The sequence below is a fragment of the Triticum aestivum genome, chromosome 5B (genome assembly GCF_018294505.1).
Source record: "Triticum aestivum cultivar Chinese Spring chromosome 5B, IWGSC CS RefSeq v2.1, whole genome shotgun sequence".
In the NCBI taxonomy this organism is placed as follows: Eukaryota; Viridiplantae; Streptophyta; class Magnoliopsida; order Poales; family Poaceae; genus Triticum; species Triticum aestivum.
Window position 1 is genome coordinate 322,571,853 of NC_057807.1, and position 14,333 is coordinate 322,586,185.

The following is a 14,333-nucleotide window of genomic DNA, read 5'->3' on the forward strand; positions in this document are numbered from 1 at the left end:
ACATGTAGAGAAAAACCATCATTATGTGGGATCGTGGAGGCCGGCGGTTGGCCTCCCTCTGGCTATAAACGAGGGGAGGGGCGGAGCCCCCCTCGCTCATCCCCATCTTCATCTTCTCCCTGCCCATTCCTTCTTCCTCTCCACCTTGCTATAGTTGTAGAGCCCATGGCACCGATGAGGAGGTTCACTGCCGCCGAGAGGGGGAAGGCCCCCAAGGAAGGGCCAGTCTCGCCGCCGCCCAAGAGGGGCCGTGGCCGTCCTCGCAAGCACGCTGCGACCCCGACAGCGGCTTCCAGGGGGCACATGCGCACTTCTCTAGGATCCGGCGTCTCTCTTGGCAGCCGTGGCAGCGCTTCTTCTCGTGGCGGGGGTCGTCAGGAACGGGGCAACAACCGCGATGAGGGGAGGCATGCCATGGTCACCCAGCCTCCTCGGCCGCGCTTCCCCTTGGTGGATGTGCTCCCGGAGTTTGTCGTGTGGTCAGAGAAGCCCGCCGGCACCTTGCTCCAGCTTCCATGCTTCTTCACTAGCGAGCCGCCGGCCATGGGGCTCGATGGCCTCTGGCTGACGGCTGACGGCTGCTGCAGCATGGACTCGTGGGTCGGGGTCGAGGTCACGCGGCGGGCAATGTGGTCTTGACCCGCGGCTGGCATGAGGCTTGAGCGGGAGGTGCACCCTCCATTTCAAGTATGACGGCCTTGCGACCCTCTTCGTGAGGGTGTTCAGGGAGGACGGCCGTTGCGCATGGTGCTGCCCAGAAGACGGCAGCGGCGGCGATGAGCTTTGCCTTGACGACGACCACGACGGGGACGAGGGTGAGCTTGCCCTTGACGACAGCCGCGCTTCCTTTAGTAGCAGCGGCTCCTCTTCAGGTGAGAGCTCCAACAGCAGCGGCTAGGACCATCCTCTATGCTGTCGAGCTTGCATCGGGGAAGACAATGTGTCATCTCGCCGTCGCGCCCCGGTGAAGCTGGAGGAGGGCCCAAACTGAGCCCGAGGCTGCCGAGCTTGGCTTCAGGAGATGTTGCGGTCATGCGGGCCGCTTTTGTTTAACCTTCCCTTTCTCCTGCATTTTGAAAAAAGTAGAGTGCCCCACTGGGGTGTGTAATGAACTATGGCGGTTATGCCATTATGCTATGCATATTATCTTGATGTTATGTCGTGATATCTGTATTCCGAGTGGGCACAGATAGGGTAACTTAGCTTGATATGCTCAAGGTAGCTTCCCACCTCACGAGGGCGCGACTCTTGATGCCTGGTGGAGCCCCCCTTCCTGATGGCTTGGGAGCCGTTGGTCTCGGGACGCGTTGTAGAGCTGCTGCAGGGTTGTTAAAAAACCTTGACGGGGCATCTCATTCCCCCTTGCGCGAGCCCCCTGTCGTGGGTTTAGTTGTGGCTTAGTGCACCGCATCGTGTTGTCCGGGGGGCACGGACATAAGAGGGCGCGCATGCCCGCGAGCTCGATCGAGGGCGTCTCGCGAGGGTTAAGAAGGCCGAAGCACTAGGGCAACGAGGTTTTGGCGAGGCGTGCTTGCGTGCGGGTGAACCCAAGCGCGCACGCCTGCCTAGCCCCCACGCGTGGGACACGCGAGGTGGAGCGACGGGCAACTACCGCTCTTCCCTGGCCAAGGCTGAGAACAAGCGAAGTGAGAGGAGAGAAAACCCAACTTGGAGAATCAAAACGTGAACACTACAAAATCCATTGAGAAACTGCGAACCAACTACAAAAAGCAAGCAAAAGAACAACCGCGTCCGGCACCTAGTCTAGTCTTCTCACTAGCGCGGAGCTAAGTGCCGCCACTAGGACATGGGAGGGAGCCCCGTGAGGCCTGCGGGTGACACTCAGAAGATTCCGGGGCATGTACAGCCCCACACGTGAGAGTGTCACGAGCGGAGACCTTCACAGGCATGAGCCTTGCTTCATGGGTAGAACTTCTGGAAGTGCTGGATGTTCCAGGCGTTCTGGATGGGGATCCCTGTCGGTGTCCTGGGAACGGGGGTACCTAGACTTGCCTGCCTGTGGCCTGCAGCGTAGCTCAGCGGAGGCCCAATACAGCCCGTCTTCATCAACCCAAGCTCAAGACCCTCGCGAGGGGCCAAGACTCGTGGGGCGGACGACACAAGACCTCCTCAGGGGCGACCTCACCAGGCAGGCTCGCGAGGAGGCGGAGAGATCAAGGCGAAGGGTACCTCGCGAGATGCCCGTGACGCAAGACATGAAGATCGAGACCAGGCGAGCGCCAGGCGGGGGCCAGCCTGCGCAGTGTCCTCGTTTCCTCTTGGTGCAAAGAGGGCAAGCGTAGGCGCGGAGTACCAAGGCATCAGGCAAAGGTTTCCATATCCGTGCAACAAGACTAATACCAGCAGGATGGCCGGATGGAGGTCACCATGGAGCCCAAGACGGCGTCATCACCAGTGCCTTTGGCAGCCGAAGACCACCTTTAGCCACGATAGCTTGTACTAGTTGTCCCCTTACAAAATGGCTGTTGTTGGCTCCCTTCCCGCACAATATTTGGGAAGAGGACCAGGGCCTCTATAAATAAGGCTAGCCACCACAATAGGAGGGGATCGAATCCCTCCTAAGTAGAACACCGCACTACCACAAGAACACCCCTCGCTAGGCTGTTCTTCCTCTGTACTGTTCACATCATCCCAAGAGGCAATCCACCACACCACACACTGGAATAGCGTATTACACCACAACGGTGGCCCGAACCAGTATAAACCTCGTGTCTCTGTGTTGTTCATCATGCTAGCTTAGATTCGTGGCGAGGTTGTGTCAGGACCCCGATTCGATGCCACACCTATCTAGCATGTAACATCTCATATCACTTTGCGGCCTCACACATGGTATTCCTACGGGTGTTGCCTTACCATGCCCGGGACCATTTGCGCCTTTTGGAACACGTATATGATAATGTCGCTAGCATCCATATGACAAAGAACCCGGGCTGATATGGCTAGTCGTAAACCCAAAGTGGCACTAACTTACAGGGACAGGCATACATGACCAAATAACGAATGTGTCGGTCATCAGCGAGTGAATCCGGGCTGTAGCAACTGGGCTAATAGGACTCCTAAGAATCTGGGCTATAGTAGTCTAACAGGACTCTGGTAGACGCCGCATGACATTTCCCCAAAGAGACAGACACAGGAACGAAGAAGGACACATTTCGGCCATCCTAAGTGTTCCGGAGCAGTATCAAGCTACCAGGGCTCAGTGGAAGCACCAGGAGACATTTCCCGGTAAGAGAGGCTACCAAGGATAAACAACTAGATAGTCAGATCCCACACATACCAAGCATTTCAATAACATACACATAATATGCTCGATAAGTGTGAATACAACATGGCATCACAACATGACTCCACAACTCAAGTATTTTATTCAATAGGCTCTAAGGAGCAAGATATTACAAACATGGGTCTCATGACCCAACATTCAGAGCATACAAGTCAAAGAAGATGCGGAAACTTATCATGTCTGAGTACAGACATCTATAAATGAAAAAGGCTGAGAAGCCTGACTATCTACAAGATCTTGCCGAGAGCACAAGATCGTATCTTATATAGCAAGCTAAACGTCGAAGTCCAAGCGGAACTACTAGCGAGACTAAAGTCTCTCTGCAAAAAACATAAAATAGGCAAACGTGAGTATAAATGTACCCAGCAAGACTTACATCAGAACTATCTACATATGCATCATTATCAACAAAGGGGATGGTGGGGTTTAACTGCAGCAAGCCAGCTTTGACTCGGTGGCTATCCTGAACTATAACCGCAAGTAACTCTTTTGGGGTGGTGCACACGAGTCCACATATTCACCATATCAATACACCACTATGGATCCGCTCTCATCTCCCTACGAGAACGCCATCCATAGCACTCACACTTCTCTTGCGTATTTTAGAGTATCCACTTTCACTTGTCTATGAACTGTATAGGCAACCCCGAGGTCCTTTACCGCGGACGCGGCTATTGGAATAGATCATGTTAACCCTGTAGGGGTGTACTTCTTCACAGACGCTCTCACCACTTACCGCCATGTACACGTCATGTATCTCGGCAACCTTTAAATGAAAGCCAGGCGAGGGTGACGGCCACGACCTGACTAACCACACAAGTCTCTAGTCTAGGTTTATTGCCTATTCGGGTTCCATCCGCAAGGAGATCCGGCCGGGGTTTCGCCCATGGCCCAAATGATGTGAGCAGGGTTCCCAAGCCCACCATCCGGGTGCCACTTGGTACACCATGCCACTGCACCTAGTCTGTCCCAAGCCCACCTATACCGGGTGCCACTTGGTAGACTACTAGCATTACCTACAAACACCAGCAACTAGTTGCAACTCCTGGACAGAGATCGAGTTGAGTAATAAGTCGAGAGGGGAACTTAAGCATTCCAATGTGTGGTAGTAGCTGTTCATGGATCACAAACACAGAACTCAGTTCCCGAGGACGGCTTCAATGAGACAACCCACCATGTACTCCTACGTGGCCTCTCACTGCTACCTTTATCAAATCGTGTTCACACATTTAGCTCACACACAGAAGGACATGTTCACACACCTCCAGTTCATCCCTGATGAATCAGACCAGACTCAACTCTAAGCAGTAGCAGGCATGACAACAAGCATGAAAGAGTAGGCACATCAGGGCTCAAACAACTCCTACTCATGCTAGTGGGTTTCATCTATTTACCGTGGCAATGACAGGCCATGCAGAGGAAAGGGGTTCAACTACCGCAACATGTAATAGTTGAATCGTTGTTGTCCTAATGGTGTAAAAAGAGAGCAAGAGCGAGAGAGTGGGATTGTATCAGAATGAACAAGGGTTTTTGCTTGCCTGGCACTTCTGAATATAGAATAGTTCTTCATCGGTGTCATCGATCACTTCGTCGGAACCACGTCTATCGAGAGGGGACAAATACAAAAAACAGAGAAGGAAACACAATCAACGCAATGCACAATATGATGCATGATCATGACATGGCAATATGATATGGATTGAGCTCATGCAACTAAAACCAGAAGGGTTTGGGTCATTTTGAACCAAAGGTTCAATCCCAAACTCAACTTATGAATTGAAATAGTGCCTTATCATGTTTTAAACTAAACAGCAAGGTTAAGTTGCTTAAACATGCATGAAACTAGTATAGATGGATAGATTGGATTTTTCTGATCATTTTTCATATATAACTTATTTCATTTGGAGCTACGGTTGAATTTCTATGATTTTTAGAAGTTTTGGGGATTTTCTGAAAATAATAAATCATTTAACATTTATTTAAATTACAGAAAACATTTACTGCGTCAGCAGTGCGTCGGCAGTCAACAACGCCTAAACAGGGTCAAACCTGACAGTGGGTCCCACATGTCATTGTCCTAGCTAATTAACAGAGACTGTTAGTGCTAAATTAATCCTAACTAAAAGTGTCAGCGGGACATGGCCCACATGTAAGTGACCCAGAGGGTCATTAGATTAGTGCCTAATGGCGTTTTCGCTGGAGTTAGGCTACCGGTGAGGTGCCATAATGGCGGGGTGGCTTGGAAATTAGCTATGGGGCACTGAGCGATGCGCCGATGGGCTCTCTGAAAAGCTCACGCGACGGCGCGTCAGAAGGTGGCGGTGACCGGGCCTGGGGTAGTCAGAGTCGATGGCGGTGAGCACGGCTGTGGTGGCTGGAGCTCGGGTGGGTTGCGGGTTCGGTGTTGCAGCTCGCAAACGAGCCAAATAACATGCTTGCCAAGTTCTACGTGCGGCCACAAGCTCTTTGGACGCTGGCGCGTGACCAAATGGTCACCGGGGTGACGCCAGCATCGAGCTCGTGCGGCGGCGGGTTTCGTCCTTGACGGGACAACGACTAGAGGACGCGTTGGAGTGAGGTAACATGGGGGATAGAGGGAGAAGCTCCCGGTGGGGCTAGTAGAGGCGACAACGAGGTTGGGGAAGCACTGCAGCTCCCAAATCGACGGCGAGGATCCACGACGACCGGCAGGGAAAATGCGGTGCTGGCGGCGTCCAGGGCCTGCAGGCGCCATGTGGCTCGATGAGGAGGAAGAGGGGGATGAGGCAAAGCTTCTTGGCGCGTCAGCGATGCGTGGGGTGGCCGGTGGCTGCGGTGGTGGTCGTCGGCGTCGACGAGCTCCGTTCAGAAAGAGAGCAGAGGGGAATGGGAGAGAGAGCTGCATGGAGGGGAGAGGTCAAAGGGAAGCAGGGGACTGTGTGGCGTCCAAAGCGACGTCGGGGAGGCGGCGGGAAGCAGGAGGTGGCCGGGGCGTGTGGCCGCGCGCGCGGGGCACACGCCCCTGTCCTTCTGTCCAGGGAGGAAGACGACAGGGGGGAAGTGGCTGCTGGGCTGGGCTGCTGGTGGGCTGGCTCTGGTAAGTCCAGGTGAGTCTCTGTTATTTTTCCTTTTGCTTTTTCTTTTATATTTCTGATATTTTTTTTTGATTTGGTTTTCAAGCCAAATCATTTTATAACTTTCTGTAAATGTTTATGTGAGCTCAGAAAGCTAGTCCAAGGTCACATGCAAATTTACAAAAATATTTGAACTTCATTTCTCATATAGCAGAACTAAATCCAACCCAAATATATTATTGACTTAAATCAAAGGCCCAAAATAAATATTTAAAAGTCTCCAAAAATATTGGTTTGAATTTTATTCTTGCCAATATTTTTCATGGCTTAACAGCAACATTTTCTTGGGCTCCTTTGATGAGATTTTAATGTTGACTATTTTTAAAAGGTTTTCTGAGGCTTTGGAAATTCCTCAATTCAAATTTCATTTGAATTTAGACATGATGCTCACATGAAGCTAGCCTGGTGCAAGAACAGAAGCTAGGGATGTGACAACTCACCCCCACTAAACAAGAATCTCGTCCCGAGATTCAAGCGTAGGGCAAGATGGAAGGGGGAACACAAACTAACACAATGTTCACGATCCCGGTTGCACTTCGAAGAACGTTGATTAGATCACTATCTTTGTCTTGATGTCTCGCCCTGAGAACTCCAACCAATCATGGCAATGAGAGGAAAGGGAAAACGCTAGAAGGATCGATCTTCTCGAAGATTAAACAACTCAGAATCAACTTATGAAGTGAGACATAGCAACATCTCTCGAGCTGAGACACGAAACATACATCTAGAGAGATGGAGTGAACAGATGACGAAGGTTCACTAGGTAGGAAACAATCCCGCACTTAAGAGGGTGGTGAATGATTGTAAACGTAGCAAGGAGTTGACTTGCCATGATTCTATAACGGGTCATGTTGGAGGAGGTGACTCGTAGAATTAATACCTTAAGTGGCAAAAAGAATTACTTTTGATACATGGATCATCGTAGCTCTCTAAACCAGCCTAGGGTAGTTCACCAACAATCATTTGGCGGGCTCAAAGGAATGGCATACCCAGACTAGAATGGATGATGTGGATTACCTTGTTGAAGACAATGCAAGGAATGATTTTGCATGCGCGTGCTCTCAAGAACTTGAGCATCTATACCTATACTAATTAGGCACTTCCCAGAAATTCCCAAGTTAATCAGTAATTAGGAGCCATTAATCTGGTGGGACCGAGTTATTACAGTCTAGATCAACCGATATAATGTTCATATTTTTTAGTCAAAAAATACGTGTCATTTATCTGTTTGGACCGTATTAGGTGTAGATCAAACCATATAACCCTCTGTTTTTTCAATTATGTCAAAAGATTTCCCCCTTTAAAAGGCTCATGTAACTCTGTCAAATTTGTGACAAAAGAGAATAAGAGATTGGATCCTAACTGCCATATCATTCCATCAATATTCAACCGAACCCTCCCTATTTTTTCTCTCTCCTACCAATGGAAATATTGCCCCGTACTTTCCTCTCTCCATTCCCTCTCCCGCATGGATTCTATTATTTCCATCTTCATGCATGGAATCTATTCCGCCCACCCTTCCTCTCTCCATTCTCTCTTGCTTTTGTAACGCCCCAGATTCGATGCGCCAGGTGTCTACCAGTTATTCACCGTCGCTGCCATGTCATTTGCTTGCGTGTTGCATTTTGTCATGTCATCATGTGCATTGCATTGCATACGTGTTCGTCTCATGCATCCGAGCATTTTCCCCGTTGTCCGTTTTGCAATCCGGCACTCCTATGCCCTCCGGCGTTCCCCCTTTTGTCTCTCGTTGTGAGCGGGTGTTGAACGTTCTCGGAATGGACCGAGTCTTGCCAAGCGGCCTTGGTATAGCACCGGTAGACCGCCTGTCAAGTTTCGTGCCATTTGGAGGTCGTTTGATACTCCAACGGTTAACCGGGTAACCGTAAAACCCCTCTCTCTTTGCAGCCCAACACCCCTCCAAAGTGGCCCAAAACCCATCTAACTCCCCTCCATGCTCTCGGTCGTTCGATCACGATCGTGTGGGCGAAAACCGCTCCTCATTTGGACACTCCTAGCTCCCTCTACCTATTTATATGTGCCCCTCCCCGAATTCTCGCGCAGTCCAAACCCTAACCTAGTCCCTCTCCGCTGCCGGACGAAATCCCCACCGACGGACATGTCCGCCGCCGCCGTTCGCCCTCTCCCGCGCCGCCACGTGTCTCCCCGCGCCCCCCAACGCACCGGCCCGCCGAGGCCCATCCGGGGCCCTCCCGGCCCACGCGCGCCGCCGCCGCCTGGCCCGCCCGGCCCCGCGCCCCGCCGCCTCCTCTCGCCGGTGCGGCCATCTCCGGCAGCCCCGCCAGCGACCTCCGCCGCCCTCCGGCGCCTCCCTCTGCCGCCGCGGGCGCCGCCCGCGCCCCGCCGTTGCCTCCCCGGCCCGGCCACGGCCGCCGCCCGCCTCCTCGCCTCCGGCCGCCGCGCCTTCTGGCCGGAGCCCAGCCGCCGCCGTGCCCGAAGCCCGCCGCCGCGCCCTGCGCGTCCCGCGCCGGCGCTGGCCGAAGCGCTGCCTCCCGTCGCCCGGTCCCTGCCGCCATCCTCCTCCGCCTCCCCGCGCCCAGATACGGCCGGATCCGGCCCGGATCCGCCATCTCCGGCATCCCCGGCGTTTTCCCCGTCGTCTCTGGCGAGTTCTCCGGCCATCCTCGTCTCCCGCTCTGCCGTTGACTTTTCTGCGAGGTGAAAAAAACGACCAAGTCCCGAGTATTTTTGCATAATCATGCCATGTTCATTGCATCGTATCTCTGCATCCGTAGCTCCGTTTCGTGTGTGTAATATGTCATATTGTTCGGCTCAACGAGTACATCATTTCATTCCATTGCATCATATTCATTTGAGGTCATCTAGATGCCCGAATCGTCGTTGCAAGTGTGCTTCATAATGTTTTCTGCTGTCTGTTATCAGAACGAGCTCATTTGTCATTTTTCCCATGATTGATGTGTGCATCCTATGAGGTTGATGTCTACATGTGTTTTGATCTATGCTATGTCTTCTTTACAGAGGTGCTTACAATGTATTTTTGTGATCAATGTGGTGACTAGCACAAGCATGCAAACTAGGCATCGTGATGTTGCTGATTTTAGTCCCTGTTCTGCTGTTATTTTGATGCCATGTAAACATGATGCTACAGGGAGATCCATGCATATTTTGAGATACTTCAGTAAGGATGTTTTGAACATATGGTTATTTTCTATTCATACATGCCCCTGGTTGCATTTATAGCTTGCTGTGGCTTGTTCATATCTTGCTCCAAAGTTGCTTCATAATGTTGCTGTCAGCCTGTTAACATTAAGTTCAGTTGTTGCCATGTGTTTTGCTAGTGTTTCATGTACCCTATGAACTTGTTCTTGCCTTGGTTTGTTTCACAAACATGTCTTCTTACTGTTGGTTGCCTTGTCATGCCATGTTTTGCTCTGTAGTGAGTTGCACAAGCTCACCAACATGCCTTCATAATTCTGTTTCTGCCATGTATGAATCTGTATTATAACTTGCTATGTTTACGTGGGTGCCATCATATTTTCTGATCCTTTTTGGCTTATGGTCAGTAAAGGACTTTTGATCTATGCATTTAGTAGTATCATGCCATGCCTTTGTTTGCCATGATAAGTTCCTGTAACATGTTGTTTCATCGCTCTAAACATTGCAACCTGATGTTATTTTCTGCAAAGTCTGAACTGTTATCATTTGCAATCTTGCCATGTGTGTTTGAGCATGTTCTAGTGATTTCTAGAGATAGCTCGGTGTTCATGTTTTGTTATGCTTTACCTGTACATCATGTCCATGCCTTTTTTTATCATGTTGGGGTGCTGTAGCATGTTGTTTTGATACTTGCAATATGCCTAGTTGCTGTTTTGGACAGCTTGTCCTTTAAACTTGTATAGAGTGCATGTGTTGAACCGTTGCTCCGTTTTGAGTGTGCTCTATATGAAACTTGCTTAGATTTGCATGTAGCTTCATATTATCATGTTGCATCCTTGTTTTGAGGTGTTTTCTTGATGTTTGGGTGCATTTCGCATCAATGCCATGTTTAACTTGTGTTGCTCATATCTTCTAGGCCGTAGCTCCGAACTAAATGAACTTTATATGTAACTTGACTAGAAACTAGTGTAGATCATCCTTGTGCATCTTAACTTGCTGTTCAACAACTTGAACATAAGGTTTATTCAGATCTGGACCAACTTCGAAATTTGCATGTGAGGACTTGCCGGAATTGTTATATGTTGTTCCCGGCCTCATTTAAACTTGCCTTGATGTGTTGCTGTTGTATGCATCATCTCTTGCCATGAGTAGCTTCATGTAGCCTTGTCATGCATCATGCTTGTTGTGCATCATGCCTTGTTCATGTGTGGTGTGTTTACCATCTTGTGTGTTTCTTTTTGATAGTTCCTGTTTCATTGCGATCGTGAGGATTCGTTCGTCTACGGTTGGTTCGGCTTCATCCGTTCGTCTTCTTCATGGACTCGTTCTTCTTCCTTGCGGGATTTCAGGCAAGATGACCGCTACCCTGGATCTCACTACTATCATTGCTTTGCTTCGTTCTATCGCTATGCTGCACTACCTATTACCTGATTATCAAGCCATCCCAAATTGCCATGAACCTCTAACCTTTGATACCTTTCCTATGCAAACCGTTGTTTGGCTATGTTACCGCTTTGCTCAGCCCTCTTATAGCGTTGCTAGTTGCAGGTGAAGTTGAAGATTGCTCCTTGGTGGACAGGATTTTTGGTTGGGATATCACAATATCTCTTATATTATTAATGCATCTATATACTTGGTAAAGGGTGGAAGACTCGGCCTTATGCCTGGTGTTTTGCTCCACTCTTGCCGCCCTAGTTTCCGTCATACCGGTGTTATGTTCCCGGATTTTGCGTTCCTTACGCGGTCGGGTGATTTATGGGACCCCCTTGACAGTTCGCTTTGAATAAAACTCCTTCAGCAAGGCCCAACCTTGGTTTTACCATTTGCCTCACCACCACCATACCTTTCCCTTGGGTCGGCCAACCCGAGGGTCATCTTTATTTTAGCCCCTTCGGGCCAATGCTTGTCTAAGTGTTGGTCCAAACCGAGCGATGTCCGGCACCCCCTGGGCAATCAGGGTCTATGCCAACCGGACGTCTGGCTCATCCGGTGTGCCCTGAGAACGAGATATGTGCAGCTCCTATCGGGATTTGTCGGCACAACGGGAGGCTTTGCTGGTCTTGTTTTACCATTGTCGAAATGTCTTGTAAACCGGGATTCCGAGTCTGATCGGGTCTTCCTGGGAGAAGGTATATCCTTCGTTGATCGCGAGAGCTTATCATGGGCTAAGTTGGGACACCCCTGTAGGGTATAATCTTTCGAAAGCCGTGCCTGCGGTTATTGGCAGATGGGAATTTGTTAATGTCCGGTTGTAGATAACTTGACACCAGATCCGAATTAAAACGCATCAACCGCATGTGTAGCCGTGATGGTCTCTTTTCGGCGGAGTCCGGGAAGTGAACACGGTTTCTGGGTTATGTTTGACGTAAGTAGGAGTTCAGGATCACTTATTGATCATTGCTAGCTTCACAACCGTTCCTTTTGCTCTATTCTCGCTCTTATTTGCGTATATTAGCCACCATATATGCTTAGTCACTGCTGCAGCCTCACCACTTTACCCCTTCCTTTCCCTTTAAAGCTTTGCTAGTCTTGATACCCATGGTAATGGGATTGCTGAGTCCTCGTGGCTCACAGATTACTACAACAACAGTTGCAGGTACAGGTTATTCGATGATCATGACGCGAGAGCGATGCTTGCTTGCGTTGAGTTCTTCTTCTGCTTCTTCGATCAGGGGATAGGTTCCAGGTTGGCAGCCTGGGCTAGCAGGGTGGATGTCATTTGAGTTTCTGTTTGTGTTTCATCCGTGGTCGGATGATGCTCATATGTTTTGTGATGTTGTATTCGTGTGGCATTGTATGCCTTTTGTATGTATCCCCATCTATTATGTAATGTTGATGTAATGATATCCACCTTGCAAAAGCGTTTCAATATGCGGGTCTATCCTTGGTGGGACCTTCAAGTTCCTTTTGGATAGGGTCGCATATTGGGCGTGATAGCTTTCCCCCATGGAAACTAATGCCATGGTCACTCTCAGACCGATGAAAACAAGTTAGGGTATTGATCTTGCGTGGTTAATGGGCATATTGCCTCAACTTTGTTTTCATCATCAAGATCAGGTTTGTTTCTCAAACTGTTTTATGCAGATTATGTTCTTGGGCTGTTTACCATAAATTTTCTTTTGGTTCTGATTCAACTATTTTTTTGGCTAGAGTCAAATTAAATCCAAAATCTACCCACGTACAATTCTTGGATAACTCATGGAGATCTCGCTTTTCCCCATTGAAAGTAATGCCTTGGTCTCTCTCAAACTGATGCAAAGTTAGGGCAAGGATCTGGCGTCATGAATCTTTTTTTGCGAAAGTGGCCTCATGAGTCTTATTTCCTAAAAAAACATCATATAAATCAGGTCTGTTTCTCACTATTTTCTAGATATTTTTTCTTGGTCTCTTTACCATAGCTTTTCTTCAAGATTCCGATTCAATTGCTTTATGAATCCTGTCACGAGTCTGTGTCCTTCACGTCCGTAACAAGGGATAATAACTATGGAAATATCTGTATAGTACTATTCTGTCAAGAAACAAGAGGAGTAATGTATAGTGCATTGACGATAGAAAAAACCTGCAGATCGGATGTGAGAGAAGACCGTACTGTGTTAGCTGAATTGATGTGTTCATGAAGGCCTCCTTGCCTGATGAGCCGATGTTGAGTACTGGCTGGTGGTCTAACTTGTATATAAAAACCTGTAGATCAGATGCAAAAGAAGACATGACTGTGTTGGATGATTAGATGAGGCTCATGAGGGCGTCCTTGCTCGATCAGCTGATGGTGAGTACTGGCTGGTGGCAGCTCCATGAGCTTCTCTCATACATGCTGGCTGCATCCCGTGTCTCCAGATGTGGCAAAGAAATTTTGATTGAAACATGTTTGACCATAGGTGCTAAACATGTCTATCCAAAAAAGAGAGCTGGTGTTTGGACTATTAGCTTGCGTGTGTTTTAGATTTGAGTAGTGCAATTTCGTCACTAATTAATTAACTGCTTTTGCATGAAGCACGCATATGGCTGGTAATAGCGAGGTTCTTAAGATTTGGCTACAAGTCGTGGGGTTTGCTGGTATTTTGACGCAAGAAATATGATACATATACACTTATCCTTACTTTTGCCAAATTCAAAATAGTTATAAGGTGAAATTTACATACTAAAGTGCTCCTACATGGGTAATAAAATTGTACCGGCTTTGTATGTATCACCGGTGCGACCGATCGGATGCGAAAATAGACATCTATGTCATATATATCTTTGTGTTTATAGCCACATTTAATGGTATTAACATGTATGGTTTACTAGCATGCTACTTGAAATATATCTTTACCTCTAAAAATCCAAAGTAACATAAATATGAGATACACTGCTATAATATAAAGTATCGTATTTCCACAACTAACCAAATGTTTTGAAATTCATAAAATACTATTAAATATTACTATGTACAAAATAAATACCAAACAAAATATCATATAGAAGATTCAGAAAAAAATACACTAGCCCGTGCGAATGCACGGGTTGACGACTAGTTTCCATAATCATCAAGGTTTTACCAACATCCGTATCAAGGATCCTGGCAACACAACATACTACCATGATGACTAGTGATGGACGATGCAGATGCAAAGGAAGATACAACCTTCTCAGGTTTCACCTTAGCAAGGCCAAGGAGACAAAACCTAGATGATCGACCGAGAGACATTTAGCACTCCGCTTCTAATGTTCTCCTTGATGTGCTAGCATACCCATTTATTAAAATGGTTTGGTATCTAGAACATCAAGTAACAGGTTGG